Consider the following 16,528-nt stretch of genomic DNA (forward strand, 5'->3'; position numbering starts at 1 on the left):
AACAGTGGGAAACTATCTTCTGTGTTGATTTTACCTGTGTCAATACATATTAAATAAAAATCTACCCAAATTTCTTATATTTGTTTAATTAAAAAGGAAAATATATTACCAATAGTTTCATGTGGTGCAGGAAGACTATATATAATTGTGACACCATCATCTAATTTGAAAAAACATTACATATATCTGACAGCATAATACTTACAAATGCATAATGTGACATTAAAAATTAAGTAGTTATTACCGCTTTATAACAATTCATTATAATGTTTGATAAAAAATTGTAATGACTAAATAAAATTGAAAGTAGCATGGTTAAATAGAATGATCATGGGGTTTTAAATATGTTCATTTAAGATTTTGGAAATTGAAAAACTAATAAAACTTAATTATTAATGATCATTCTATGAAATATTTTTAAAAATAATAGCGAATTTACCTGCCACTGGATAAGAATAAGAATTTTCGTTCACGATAAAATGTTTATAATTTTTTAAACATTCATGATCGTGTATGGTTTTGCATACAACATTGCAGATTCCGCAGGTGTGCCAAGTAATCTGTATTTCCATGAAAATGAATAATTTATATATACAGGGTGTTTCACTTAAAGTGACCTATCGCGAAACCATGCTAGAAGCGAGTAGGTTGGGAAGTACATAGGTGACTGGTGGAGGGAGGGGATAGCGCTGAGGCAAGCCTAGCCTGTGATAGATAGCCGTCGACATTCAGACACCTCCCCCTCCACCTCACACCAAACCCAGACAAGTGTTTGGACTTAAGAGTACCTTCGGAGAGGGGGGGGGGGGGCATAGAGCGTCTAGGATACGTACTAGGTACGTCTCTTTATCCCTCTCTATCTCTCTGTCCTTTATGAAGAAACTATCATTTCCGCACCACCTTGTGGTAGATAGCCTGGCGCGTTTTTTTTTTTAATGTGGTTTCCCCAATAGACCTAATCCACTAAACCCTCCTCACCTTAAAATAATTGTTCGAATTGCTTCCCTCTTTGCTGTGCGCAGAGTTCAGCCCTTCGAACAATGTCGCGTGTAGCTTGATGCACCATATCCACCAACAAAGTTTTAAATGCCTCAGTGATGGCTTCGCGAAAGATTATCTCAGGACAATCTCGCTTGTCCTCCACGAGACGTACTTTGTCGGCGGACATGGTGCATCGAGCTACGCGCGACATTGTTCGAAGAGCTGAAATCTGCACTCAGCAAAGAGGGAAGCAATTCGAACAATTATCTTAAGGTGAGGAGGGTTTAGTGGATTAGGTCTATTGGGGAAACCACATTTAAAAAAACGCGACAGGCTATCTACCGCAAGGTGGTGCGGAAATGATAGCTTCTTCATAAAGGACAGTGTAACGAAGGGGTCAGCCACCTCGCCGAACCAAAGTAGATCGCACGCGTCCGTGTGCAATTCCGGTAGTATTGCACATTGCTAACGCCCGGACTTCTTTTCCGGAAATGCGTCAAACCTTGGGCGTCGGCTGTGGATGTGGAGACTGTTTAGTTGTCATGTGTCGAAAGACCATGGCGCTACTGACGACGCATGACCTATTAAGTCTCCTACATATATGCGAATTCCGCGACCCTCGAGTTGACTCTTATTCTGTGCCAGCTTAACCGCTGCCGCATCATCCGCGTTCCAAGGTCGTAACTCCAGTGTTCGTTCCACGGGAGCAGAGTACTCCACCTTATTCTAATAAACCTCTTGCTTAGTCGCCGTGTACTGGTAGTTGAGTCTAGTAATATTCAATCCGAACCAAGTCGTATATTAATCATCGCGAGTGTGCATCTTTCGGTCGTGCCTAACACGTACCGTTCTGAAGGATAACAACACTACTACGAACTGATCATAGTTAACTAGTGCGAGTAACCCACAACCATAAGAGAGTCTAGTCTCTCTAATAGTCGTGACGAATAGTCAATAAGCCTGCGAATGCTGTTGCACCATAATTAGCGTTTATGTAAATATAATTGTAATACCTGAAAATACATAGTTTTGTGTCAAATCTGCTGTTCCAACGTATGTTTATACATACTATCATTCACCCCGAATCTTGCCAATTCATTACATTCTTACCGCTCGGAGTGTAATATTTTAGTTCATTGTACTATGAGTCGCAAAGCTCAATCAGCGTTTCTACTGACCCATACTGTAGTGTCAAGTCAGACGGAACTCGACCGATAGGCGGCCACGACTACCCAGTACGTAACAACAGAGAGATAGAGAGGCATAAAGAGACGTATGTACACTATTGGTGCAATCTACTGTAGAAATTCTCTACTGTCTTCACACTTCTCTTAGAGTCTGTCACGTTCACAAATGCAATGCTGGAAACTTAAGAATTTTAAGCCAAAACAGCAGTTTTCATGTTCGGGAACTCGAATTAAAGATATTCTGAAGATAAACTAGATAAGTTAAATGGTAATTTGTCATTCTTACAGCGGAATTGTCGTCTATTTAGAATGATCACTTCTTTTTTGGTTTCGAATTCTTAGGTTTCCAGCATTGCATTTACGAACGTTTCACCGACCCTTAACGGGATCCCTCAAGCCCTCTGTAGCCAACATTACGGAACGAAAAACGAGGGAGAATTGTGCAGCGTTATTTTTTGACCGATTTTAATGATTTTGGGATTGTTGGAACCGTTAGGACTCGCACTTTGTCATAAAAAAGCCTTATTTTCCAAAAAATGAAAAAAAATCAAATTGTTTAAAAATTCGCAATAGGGCCATTCCACGTCAAAACAGACAGATTTCGGAGTACAACACCGATTTTTAAAAAAAAATATATGTTAATATATAAGAAAATACAAGACTTTTGGCGCTAGTTTGAGTCAAAAATCTTTTTTCTTTTCGGAGATACGAGCTGTCAAACTTTGCAATTTTACTGTTTTTGGTAAATACATGTAATCTTTGAAAATTTATATCTCCTAAACGAATAAAGATAAAGGACTCTGGCTAGAACGAGTGTACTCAGAAAGAATCATACTTTATTAGAAAAATATAAAAAAAATAGTTTGTTTTAATTGGTTAAAACTATTAACAATTAAAATAAACATTTGAATTAACAAATGTGTTGTCATGCTTTGACAATTATAAAAAGATATCAGGAATGTTTCCTTGGAATGTCCTCTATAAAGAAAAAAATTAAAACGCGTATACTCTCTTGGTGTTCATAGTGAAAAAAAAAATTTTATCACGACGCGCACGGCCAGAAGCGTCGTTCGAGCGGCGTAAACCAGTGAGGCGCATGCGTAACTGAGCGCGACTAGTCTCTACATGTCGGAATCCATCAATCTATGAATAATGCGAGTTAATAACATGTTTTAATTGTTTGTTTATGTTTTTATAACTATTATAAATTAACAATATATTTATTGTTATTCTGCTGTATAAGCAGTCGTTATTTATTTACAAAATAATTAGAAATAAGACATTTGAACATGGCATTGAATATAAAAATTATATACTAATTTATATTTACATATTTTATTAAATTATCGCAGAAGATAATATTATGAATATGAAATTTCGGTACTGAAAATATTTAACAAACTTTTACAATTGTATAATTATCTGATTGAGGAAAAGCTTTAGTTTGTAATTGCGTCTTTGAATCTATCGTTAAAAATGCTTGATAATTTCTAGTTCCTTTAACCATTTTCACTTTTCAAAAAAATCTCGTTTAAATTATTTTAATGCTTATTAAAACACTTTGTACGTGATTTTTTTGAAAAGTGAAAATAGTTAAAGGAACTAGAAATTATCGTGCATTTTTAACGGTAGATTCAAAGACACAATTACAAACTAAAGCTTTTCCTCAATCAGATAATTATACAATTGTAAAAGTTTGTTAAATATTTTCAGTACAGAAATTTCATATTCACAATATTTTCTTCTGCAATAATTTAATAAAATATGTAAATATAAATTAGTATATAATTTGTATATTCAATGCCATGTTCAAATGTCTTATTTCTAATTATTTTGTAAATAAATAACGACTGCTTATAAAGCAGAATAATAATAAACATATTGTTAATTCATAATAGTTATAAAAACATAAACAAACAATTAAAACATGTTATTAACTCGCATTATTCATAGATTGATGGATTCCGACATGCAGAGACTAGTCGCGCTCAGTTACGCATGCGCCTCACCGGTTTACGCCGCTCGAACGACGCTTCTGGCCGTGCGCGTCGTGATAAATTATTTTTGTTTCACTATGAACACCAAGAGAGTATACGCGTTTTAATTTTTTTCTTTATAGAGGACATTCCAAGGAAACATTCCTGATATCTTTTTATAATTGTCAAAGCATGACAACACATTTGTTAATTCAAATGTTTATTTTAATTGTTAATAGTTTTAACCAATTAAAACAAACTATTTTTTTTATATTTTTCTAATAAAGTATGATTCTTTCTGAGTACACTCGTTCTAGCCAGAGTCCTCTATCTTTATTCGTTTAGGAGATATAAATTTTCAAAGATTACATGTCTTTACCAAAAACAGTAAAATTGCAAAGTTTGACAGCTCGTATCTCCGAAAAGAAAAAAGATTTTTGACTCAAACTAGCGCCAAAAGTCATGTATTTTCTTATATATTAACATATATTTTTTTTTAAAAATCGGTGTTGTACTCCGAAATCTGTCTGTTTTGACGTGGAATGGCCCATTAATAATATTTAATCGCAAAACAAATCGAAAAATCGGACTTCTTTATGACGATGTGCCAGACTTAACGAATCCAACAAGCCCAAAAACATTGAAATCGGTTGAGAAATAGAGCCGTACCATTGTCCCGCGTTTTCGAGGTGGACGAAAACCAAAAATTTTTAGGAAGGAAGCTAGGCTTCCACCCCGCTCGCGGCTCACGCTAACGTGTTCCCCCACTCCAGCATCGAAACTTACTGCGAAGCTTTCCTCATATTTACGCTATTCCTATATCTATAGCTATACACATATTAATACCGCTAAAATAATGTTGAGAACATTTCATCTTGCCGATATAATCAAATTGCTAAAAATGCAGTTATCATTTTGAAATAAAATTGTAGAAAAGGAGATTTCGTAATGCTTGAAATATAAGGCATACGGCGGAACGCGGGACAATAGTACAGTCGTATTTTTCAACAGAATTTGATGAGACTAGTAATAATTAAAGTCATTCTTCATGTAGATTGTCCTAAAGAGCTCGCATTTTCGATAAAGCTTATAGTTTTCTAGTTATGAACGATTGAAGATGGACGTGCGCAACAGCTGATCTACGCGAGAGAAGAAATATGTATTTGTGCGCCGTGCAACTTCAATCATTCATAGCTGAAAAAATATAAGCTTTATCGAAAATGCCAGCTCTTTAGGACAATCTACATGAAGAATGGCTGTAATTATTACTAGTCTCATCATATTTTGTTGAAAAATACGACTGTACTATTATCCCGCGTTTCGCCGTATGCCTTATATTTCAAGCATGACGAAATTTCCTTTTCTACAATTTTATTTCAAAATGATAATTGCATTTTTAGCAATTTCATTATATCGGCAAGATGAAATGTTCTCAACATTATTTTTGCCGTATTAATATGTGTATAGCTACAGATAGGGGAATAGCGTAAATATGTGGAAAGCTTCGCAGTAAGTTTCGATGCTGGAGTGGGGGAACACGTTAACGTGAGCCGCGAAAGGCGCGGAAGCAAGGTTGCCAAGTGTAGTACTTTCGGTACTACCGTAGTACCCAAAAGCGACATATCCTATAGTGTAGTACTATTTTGGTTACTACGCTATAGTCGCTGCTGATACTACTGGTCGGCGGAAATACGTCAGAGGGTAGAGACTCTAGATGGGCCGCAATATAGATATTTCTAATTACTATATGAAAAATGGCAGCATATAATATGTTAAAATACATAATGCATGGTCCGTGAGCCAAGACAAATGTTAGTATTATTGTATCGTACATACATACCACAAGTTATAAAGTAATATAAAGAAATAAAGTGACAGTTTTAATCTTACTGACAGCTGATATACTGATGGTATAAGTGAATAAATAAAGTGACGAAATTTGTAAAATGTACATAAAAATAATTTTTAAAAGTATATAAAGGACTTAACATTTTAGATAAGTATAACAATAAATTTTATAATATAAAATGTAAGATATAAATATTTTATGTGACTCCGGTGTATTTACGCGTTTTTTCGCAACCGCTGGGAGTAGCGTAATGGGACACATTTCACTACTCCGGCGTATAATGTAAATATTGAACTGCGCATGCTCCGGCAGCGTGGTGGGGAACCGAATACCTTCGAGTTGCGCCCATTTACTAAAATAACTAATAATACGTATTAAGTGTGTAACTGGGAAGGTACTTTTATTAAAGTAGATAACAATTTTAAATTAATCTTTAAGAAAATGTTCGAATGTACTCCTCCTGAAGTGGGTGAAATCGCAAAAAGTGCGTACGATAATTTGCTCCCGACAAAATCGAAAACAAAATATGAGTTTGAATACGAAAAGTTCACGAGTTACAAACAAAAAATGTGCACTACATCGTCTTCTGAAAATGTTTTATTAGCATATTTTACCGAATTAAAACAGAAATACAAACCATCTTCATTGTGGAATATGTATTCTATGCTGAAGAAAACAATGCTTAAAAAAGAAAAAGTCAACATCAATCAATACTGTGCTCTAACCTCACTTTTGAAAAAAGAGTCAAAAGGATTTCAAAGCAAGAAAGCTGAAATCTTTACAGTCGATGAAATGAATAAATTTTTGCAAGAAGCACCCGAAAACGAATATCTGTTACACAAGGTAAAGATTCATATATTTTTATGATATGCTTTTTCTATAATTTGAAAATGCTGTGAAAATGATGTTCAAACATTATGTACAAATATATGTATTTTTTGAAGGTCATTCTCATCTTTGGATTGTACGGGGCACTAAGGAAATGTGAATTCATCAATGTAAAAATGAGAGAGAGACAGATATTAAAAGGGAAGGAAATTTGCTACTTATAAAAATTCCTGAAACAAAAACAGATGCGCCACGTTCATTTATCATCCCTGCCAATTACATGCAAATAGTTCAACGCTATATGATGCTTCGCCCTACAAAAATTAAATCAGACCGCTTCTTTTTGAGGTACCACAAAGGAAAATGTAATTGTCAAGTTATAGGAATTCACCGATTTGAAAAAATTCCTAAAGAAATAGCGCTTTACTTAAATTTGAAAAACTTTCAGAACTACACAACCCATGCATTCAGACGTACATCTGCAACTGTACTTGCTGATGCTGGTGCAGATATGTTGGCTCTGAAACGACATGGAGTTTGGAAAAGTAACGCAGTTGTCCAAGGTTACACCCAGGACTCTAATAGAAACAAGATGCACAACGCTGAACTTATTAATTCATCTATGAAACTGATGAATTCGAGCTTAGAAAATAAACCTACAATATCAAAAACAAATTCACTTAATATGGTCGAACAACCCGAAGTTAAAAAAAAGAGATTGAACAATGAAACTGATGCGAATAGTGAAAATAATGATACTTCTATTTTGAATGAAAAACAGCTGTCTACATTAATTGAAGGAGGAGCCATTTTCCACAATTGTACTTTTAATTTCAATTGAATTTTTTATTCATAATCATTTGTTATACTTTTATAATCACTTTGTAATTATTATTGTAATTCGTACCTTACCATACATCTTGTATGTATAAATAGCTACATTTGTGAATTTAAGTTTCAGTTCTGGTCAATTAATTAATAAATTTGTTGTAACTTAAATAGGTGTTCAATTCAAATATTTCCTTAGGCGCAAAAAACATGTAAATACACTGGAGTCACACAAAATATCATATGCACCGAGACGAGCAATTTAGGTGATTGCTAGACTCGCTTCGATACTTGCAGGACTCATCTTGCCTCGGCTATCGCCTCGGCTTCGTTCGTCCTGCAAGTATCTCCGCTTGTCTCGCAATAACCCTCATTGCGCGCCTCGGCGCATAATATACTATTGTGGTACTTTGTGGGATTTTATTTCAGATTAAATTATAGTAATGTGTTTACAATGTCACTGTGCTGAGGATGGAGCTATGCGGATTTTTAAAATTAAAATAAAGGAATAGACTAAACATAATGTAGTTATTGTGTCATCGTTGAGATTCAAACTATGTTAATTGAGACGGATAATAAAATAAACGAGTGAAAAGACTGGGTAAATACAATAATAAATAAAGAAGCTGACAAATTAGATATATAATATAAAATGTAAGATATTTTATAGTACTTTCTGGAATTTTATTTCAGATTAAATTATAGTAATGTGTTTACTATGTCACTACTGAGGATGGAGCTATGTGGATTGAACATTAAAATGAAAGGAATAGATTCACCATAATGTTGTTTCTGTGTCATCGCTGATGAGGATCAAACTGTGTTAATTGAGACAGACATTAAAATAAATGAGTCAGCAATTTGGGTAAATACAATAATAAATAAAGAAAATGACAGAATAGATATATAATATAAAATGTAAGATGTTTTATAGTACTTTGTGGGATTATGTTTCAGATTAAATTATAGTAATGTACGTGTGTTTACTGTATCACTGCTGAGGTTGAAGCTATGTGGATCGAACATTAAAAAAAAAGAATAGATTCACCATAATGTGGTTACTGTGTCATCGCTGAGGATCAAACTGTGATAATTGAGATGAATATTAAAATAAAGAAGCTGACAGATTAGATATATAATATAACATGTAAGATATTTTACAGTACTTTGTGGGATTTTATTTAAAGTTAATAGATGTAAAATAAAATTTTTGTTTTCTTTTTACAATTGTATCTATATTAATTACTATATGTTGCAATCTCTTAAAATTAAGCCTCTGCTTTTATTAGCAAACTAATAGTTCCACACGGCAGTGATGCCAGAATCAAGCTTTTAGCAACAAAAATGAAGATAAGCGCTAGCCAGCAGCAGTATAGAAAATTTAAAGGGAAGCGGTACAAACACAACTATGCCTGGAGAGCATAGGTGTGATTTGGACTTCAGGCAACATTGGCTTTAGAAGAAGAGCGACTACCGCTAACCGTGACATTTTTACGTGTCATCCGTGTGAAGTGGTGCCGCGTTTACCTAAAAACTCAAAGCAAATAAAAATGCTTTTCCTAAATTGATTTTTAATTTTGATAAAATGGTCAAATGTAGCCATTAATTAATTAGATTTGGTAATAAATACAGAAAATGCGTTTTATTATAACAAATGAGTTGAGGTAAAATAAACTCAATGTTTTTATATTAATCTGTTAACAAATGCATTTTGTTATTTATTATTGAGTCCAATAAATTAATGGTTATTAAAAAAAAAATCCTTGTAATGAAAAAAAAAATGAAAAAATTTTAAACTTCACCAAGACTCGAACACGAGCCCGCCGCATGATAAACGGCAACCTTACCGCCTGCGCTACAGCGCTCACTTGATGTACCAAGAGCAAAACAGCCTTTTAAAGACTGACTACAATTCTTTCACTAACTTGTCATAAACGATCAAGAATTAGCTGCAATAATAAATACATTTATCTCCACAGCATTCCCAGTGAACCATGTTATATAACATATCTGTATATGCTACAGTATAGAAAATTTCATGTAATACTGCTTGTATAGATAATTGTAACATACTGGTACAGCTCTACTTCAGCATCAATCAACTGGATCAGATACGTATGATATACAGCGCAATGTTACATTGCTGTAATGTAAGATATATAGATATGTTATATAAAATTCTTTTTATTTCTTGCATAATATAAACGTATATGTTCTAGCTTCTTGTAAGGGAATTGTAATATAGGTATACGTGCGTGTGTGTTTGCATTTAAAGATTACAAAAATAAATGAGTCAATTCTATAAATTGGAAAAGTTGAGAAAACCGCCTAAAAAATTATCAGCACCATTCTAAATTTTTATATAATTTTCTTCAACTATTCTAATCTAAAATTGACTCATTTATTTCTGAAGAAACAAATGAATTATATGTATCAATTTTTTTATTTTTCGGAAAACTAATTAATTATTACATTTTAAAGTGTCTTAAAACAGTATATATATATGTGAGACAAATGAAATTTGTAAATATAATAATTAATGTAATACTATTTGTTTTGAAGAAACTATGAAAATGCATACGAAATTATATGAAAATCGCTTATGTGTTAGTTATATGAAAACATAACATTTTTTAATATAATAGTCATTTTTAAAGAAATTATAACATTGATTTAAAACAGTTATCACTCCAGGTAGGTACTGCACTAGTCAGACATGTGGTAAGTTTGAAATAAATGATTTCCTGTTTTCCATTTAAATAATTAATTCAGAAATATCAAATAGTCCAAACACAATGTATAACAAAATTTGTCACTTTTATTCTCGCATCAAATGTCAATTTGTCATCTATATTTATTCATTCTCTTTTAGAACTTAGTTTTTCTCTTCAAAAATTTGTAGTTTTTAAAAGTCATTTTAATCTTTAATATATGTACTCTACAAACTCACTGTTTCGATTTTTCGATTATTTTACGAAAACAAATAAAACTGTTATTTTTCCATTTAATTAACTATACTAAACAAAAAGTAATACAGACTGGTAATTACGTTGAACATTACTTTAAAAAATTGAAACAGTGAATTTGTGAAGTATATATTAAAGATTAAAATGACTTTTAAAAAACTACGAATTTTTGAAGAGAAAAACTCAGTTCTAACAGAGACTGAATAAATACATACAAAGATTGGCATCCAATGCGAATATAAAATTACAATTTTTACTGTACATTATGTTTCGACTATACTTCTTGATATTTCTGAATTAATTAACAGACAAATAGGAATTCATTTATTTCAAATCTAAGAAATGTTTGGTTAGTGTAATAGATATCTATGGTGATAACTACTTTAATTTCTTAAAACTTCAGTTTGGTTCAACATTTACATTAATATAAAACTATTAAATAAATATATATAAAATAATTGCACTGTGTACGCTCTAATCAGGGGCTGAATTCTTCTTATTTTCCCGACTATATCGCAACTTACTTAATCTTAACCATTCACTTGCAACGGATTCAAATTCGCTGTCATCCACCCCTTTGGTTCGCATAATACCTGTAAGTCAGGAAAATTGTTATTATTACAAATTACTTTATCAGTTATTACGGTAAGTCAAAGAAATAATTAAAAATGCTAATAATTCTTACCTTTTAAAATACGTATACATTTTAAATTCGAAACACGAATATTCCCTCCGCGTCCGCACCAAGAACATTTAATCCCAAATTGATTGGTGAATAAATGGGCCATACATCGTTGCACTACATTTTTATTATTCTTTCCTCCAATAAGTTTCATAAAATCGACCTTAAACGAATACAACTAATCAGAATAAATGCTTTACCTCGTTGATTTTAACAAATTAATAATGCATTTAATATTGTATTACAAAAAGTTTTCTTACAAAACTCGCTTTATTTTCATCTAATTCGATGATATTATCAAAAGCTTTCAAATTTTCCAGTGAATCTAAAGGTAATATATCATCGAATACATTCGTAGTATTCGTAGATTGTACAAGGCGTCTTTCTAAGTTTTTCAACCTTTTATCAATACTTTTGACATACTGGAGCGACTCCACAGATATCTGTACTAATTTATCTGTATTCGATTAAAAAATTATTTGAATTTTAATTATACAATTTTCATAAAGTATATTATAAAGATAATGGAAGGTTCATACCAATGTCGGCAGCTGTAACTATTAAAGTTATGGAAGTAACTTGAGGTGGATTAGATGTAATTGGTAAACCTGAAATAAAAAACTATTATATGTCTATTGAACACAATTTAAAACTAAATTATACAATATATATGTATTTATTCTGAAATGATAAATAGAATTTTTTAACCCTTTCGGCTCGGCTGCTCTATGCCAGATGTACATTGTATAAATGTATCAATTTTTCGCAAAATAAAACGTCAATTAAAAGGAAAAATGCTCGTCTTCAAAGGACCAAAGTATTATGGTAGCAATAGTAAGTTTGATTAAATAAACTAATATTTAAAAGGCCTATGCCGCATGGATAATTAAAATAGTATAATACATTGGTCTAATACTATCCTTTTAGAAGGATGCTCGAAGCGAAAATCTAAAATATCACAAAAAATAAAATCCTTACTTTGCGCATTCAAATGATTAACCTCTTCATTGAAATGTAGCTCATCGCTACACGAACTAAATCGTGAAATAATAATGTCTGATTCCTCGTTTTCATTGGTAACAACTGTTTTTGGTTTTTTAGGTGCGACAAGGCATGGCGGAGGAGACACTAAAAAAAACATAATAAATTTTATTAGGAAATAACCAAATCACATTGCTTAAAATTGTATATAGAGCAGTAGTGATATCCAGCAGATATATAGATCTGTTTAGAAAGCATTACATGTCATTATTATTGTTATAGATCCTTAAGTTTTTTCAATCATGTAAGATTCTTAAAATACAATTTTTGTATAATTTAGAAAATATTACCGTCTGTTAAAAGCAAAAGGAATTGCAAAAAAATTACTTCAAATTTTAAATAAAACCTGGCAAGCGTTTTGTTTATTTTATTTGTCGTAAAAAATAACCCTTAGAATTGCATGAGAAAAAGTAACTGCATTAATTTTTGAAGAATACTGCTATTACAAAATTCTTTGGCTTGTAAAATGCTGATGTGAATTTTAGAAGAAATTAGAGAAGGGAAATACTTGTTTGACTTCTTTAAAATATAAAAAAACATTGTCATAGTTTTGCTCTGTTGCTTATACAGGATAACATGATTTTCAAAATTATTGAAATCGTTGAATTCAATGAAGCTGATATGAATCAAGAGATCAAAAGTCTGTTAGCTAAAAATTTCGATAATGATACATATACACACATTTACATTATTGTCAGATATCAAGTGCTACAATCTAATACAAAAACAGAGTGGTCTACACGTAACTCGATGAATGAGAATAACTTTGAAAATATATATTGATAAAAGAGTTTATATAATAGTTGCATAACTTGATGCGGTACATAAGGTAACACATACATAGTTTTCATAACTCAAGGCGTCAAGTCATGTAAATATTAAGTAAAAATTTTGTTTTTCATCAATATGTATTTTTTCCATTATTTTTACTTATGAAGTTAGGTCGACCGCCCTGTAAATTATTGATATATTGTAAGAGAATTATGTGATAAAAAGAAAATTACCGATATCTTCATCCAGGCTATCACTTTCTAAGATGTACGAGTCATCAAATTTCTTTTGATGTAGAATTCTTTTTCCCCGACCCTTTGCTTCATCGTTGGAAGTTGAATAATTTGAGTCTTCTGCTTTTTTTCGTGCTTTGTCGAAAGTCTCTAAACATTAAAACTTTAGATATATTGTTTAATTAACGTATTGAAAAAAAGAAATTAAACATTTACCACAATAGCATTCAACTTCCACATCATACAAGAGCCAATCTGATTCTGGTGGAACATTTCTTTTTATTAAGAAGTTAACATTTTTGTTTAAGGGCCATTTACATTGTGATCGTTCTTTATTTAGCCATAATGTTGGAATCTCAGAAAAAGTTCCGTCTTCCTTAAACTGTACAACGGCATATTGCAAGTTCATAATTATGGTCAGTGTATAACTGCTATAATAAGTTGCAGGAAAAAACAGAAATAATACTATAATACATGTACATTGCGTAAAATAAAGTTTACAAAAAAAAATGAGCAATTATTTCAATCGCGCTATATGTTTATGTACTTAATGTAATAACGTAATAATCACACTCGAATTACCATTGGAAAATACACTATCGATTTTTAAACACTTTCGCGAAATTTGTTCAGCTTTTATAAGTATAAATGGTATATTTGTATCATCCGACAACATATAAATTCCTACGAGCGTTGAGTCGCAAGGTGAAGTGAAATAAGGTTTCATGGGGCTATGCTGTTTGACTCTAAAATACACTGTATTATTATTTTGAAAAATAGCGTGCACTGTAACAATCGTGCCATTTAAAAGACTGCAACAGTTATCAGGAATTTGGGATGATAACGTGTATCCATCAAATTCTACTCTTTTTATTGTGGTTTTATCATAATTATAGTGAATTATTGGATAATGTACATACTTCTTTTTTGTTGAATTTTCAATCACATTTCGCTCTTCGATAATTCTATTAAAAATTTGCTCTAAAGGCATTCTAGAAGTTTTCAAGCATTTCTTAATTTTGTACATATGGTTTTCAAATTTAAAAGCAGAATAGGATTCGATTGTACCAAATCGTTTAACATCTTCACAAACGTGTAGCAAATTATGCACATTATGTGATAAATGTTCATCACCATAATAACAGCGATATTGTTTAACAAAATATTGAATCAGAGATTGAGCATAATCAACCAAGTGTTTATACTGCTTATCTGCCAAGATTTTTATAGGAACACACAAACAAGTAAAATGTACAAAGAGTTTTTCAGGTAGCACATTTTTCAATATGACTATACCCGTGTATAACAGGAAAAGTTTATGTTCAGTCGCTTTCCACCATTCGAATTCTATTAAATCTCTTGGCCGATGTGCAAACTCTTTACATATAAACACTTTAAGTTTCCTAATATGCTGTTGAGCTTTATGTAAAGAATCCAGATTGAAACGTATGTTCATTGGACCTCTAATCCAAAAACGAAGCATTCTTTTGTTGACACCGAGATAAATAAGATGCATGCAATCTAAAGGAATATCTGCAATCATATCAATATTTAAAGATTCTAAAAGAGTTGGCTGATTTATATATTTTTCAATGTGATGCTCTTCTTGCTGTCTACTTCTAAACGAATGATCAGTTCTTAGTGGGGATTTTTCTTCTAGAAATACTACTTTTTTTCCAATAAACTCTCCTTCTTGTATACATTTGGTGCAGCTAAAGTAACCATTATGACCTTTTATACCACAAACAAGTGACTTAGCAGGAGCATCGCATATTACAGCATTTATTTTAATGTTAATAATAGCTTTATTATAAATCAAACCATTAGAAAGAATAAGTTTAGCCTCGTCAACGAATGGTTTTAAAAAAATATCAACATCTTTCAGTTTACTGTTTGCATGAAATATACTTATAACAAATGGTTTAATATAAAAATCTGCAACTATTGCTCCCAATATTGGCCAAAACTGACTCCCTGAACTTTTGGCAATAGGTAAACCATCGATATTAATATCTATTTTCAAAGTTGATGGGAGCAATACTTCTGAATAGTGCTCTTTAATTGATAACTTCAAACTATTTTCAAATCCAAAATGAACATATTTTCCAACATTCATTGTGACTATATTTAAAAAGGTATTACGTGGAGTTTCCATCAAACTTTTGCTGTCATTGGGAACTTTCAAATTATTCTTGACAAGAATTTTCAACAAATCATTCACACAGCTCTGACTAACATTGTGTTTAATTACCCAGGACCGTAAGTCATCTTGCAATGAATACTGGGTATTATAATTGTTTTCATTAATATCAGTTTCCTCACATGAACTCTGGAAATCGCAGTTAGTATTATCAGATGAAAATCCTTGAAGATCATAATTATCACGAATATCATACTCTTCTTCAGAAACATTTAAAACTGCATTTAAATTATTATTATTAATATGCGAATGGCCCAATTCTACATGAGAACTGTCAATCTGCATATTATCTTTAAAATTTTTGTTAACCTTTTCATATCCATTTGATCTTATTTCACTACATTTAGATAAAACAATACTACGTTTCCTACGTTGGGATAAGTCTAAAAAATCTTTACGCAACATGTCAAAATGAATTATTTTCATATAATTACTTCTGAAATTTTCAACAACTTATATAAAGCAAACACTGTCTAAAAGTTTCCATTGTTAATGCTTTAACTTGAAAAAAAAGATTATAATAGATTAGCCTTAAAATCTTAATAGTAAATTTCTCTTAAAATAACATCATTATTAAGATAAGTACTCACCAATCAGAAAAAGTAATGGGAAGAAACTCTGTACTATATCTACTATAATATATACTTGGCTGCTATCATCAATCCTAAAAAATAGCGTAGTAAGTCAGAAGGTTTAGTACAATCGTAGGAAGTTAAATAGTTGACCATAAGCATGCGATCCGATCTAGAAATAATGAAGACTTTTATTATTTATCACTTTAACATGCACGAATGTCGGTTATAAATAACCTAATAAATTCAATACTACAATGCAACATACTGATTGGCTACAATAATGTTATTCTTCCCTATGAATAATAGCAAAATCATCAGCCTTATGATAAACCATCCAAACAGGTGGCCAAAATTATCATGCGTTGAAAACAGTTGAAAAGTTCAATGTCCATGCAATCAGATATTAATACT

The sequence above is a fragment of the Prorops nasuta genome, unplaced genomic scaffold, assembly GCF_024137725.1.
Source record: "Prorops nasuta isolate Cenicafe-Biocafe unplaced genomic scaffold, Cenicafe_Pnas_1.2 PNAS00031, whole genome shotgun sequence".
In the NCBI taxonomy this organism is placed as follows: domain Eukaryota; kingdom Metazoa; phylum Arthropoda; class Insecta; order Hymenoptera; family Bethylidae; genus Prorops; species Prorops nasuta.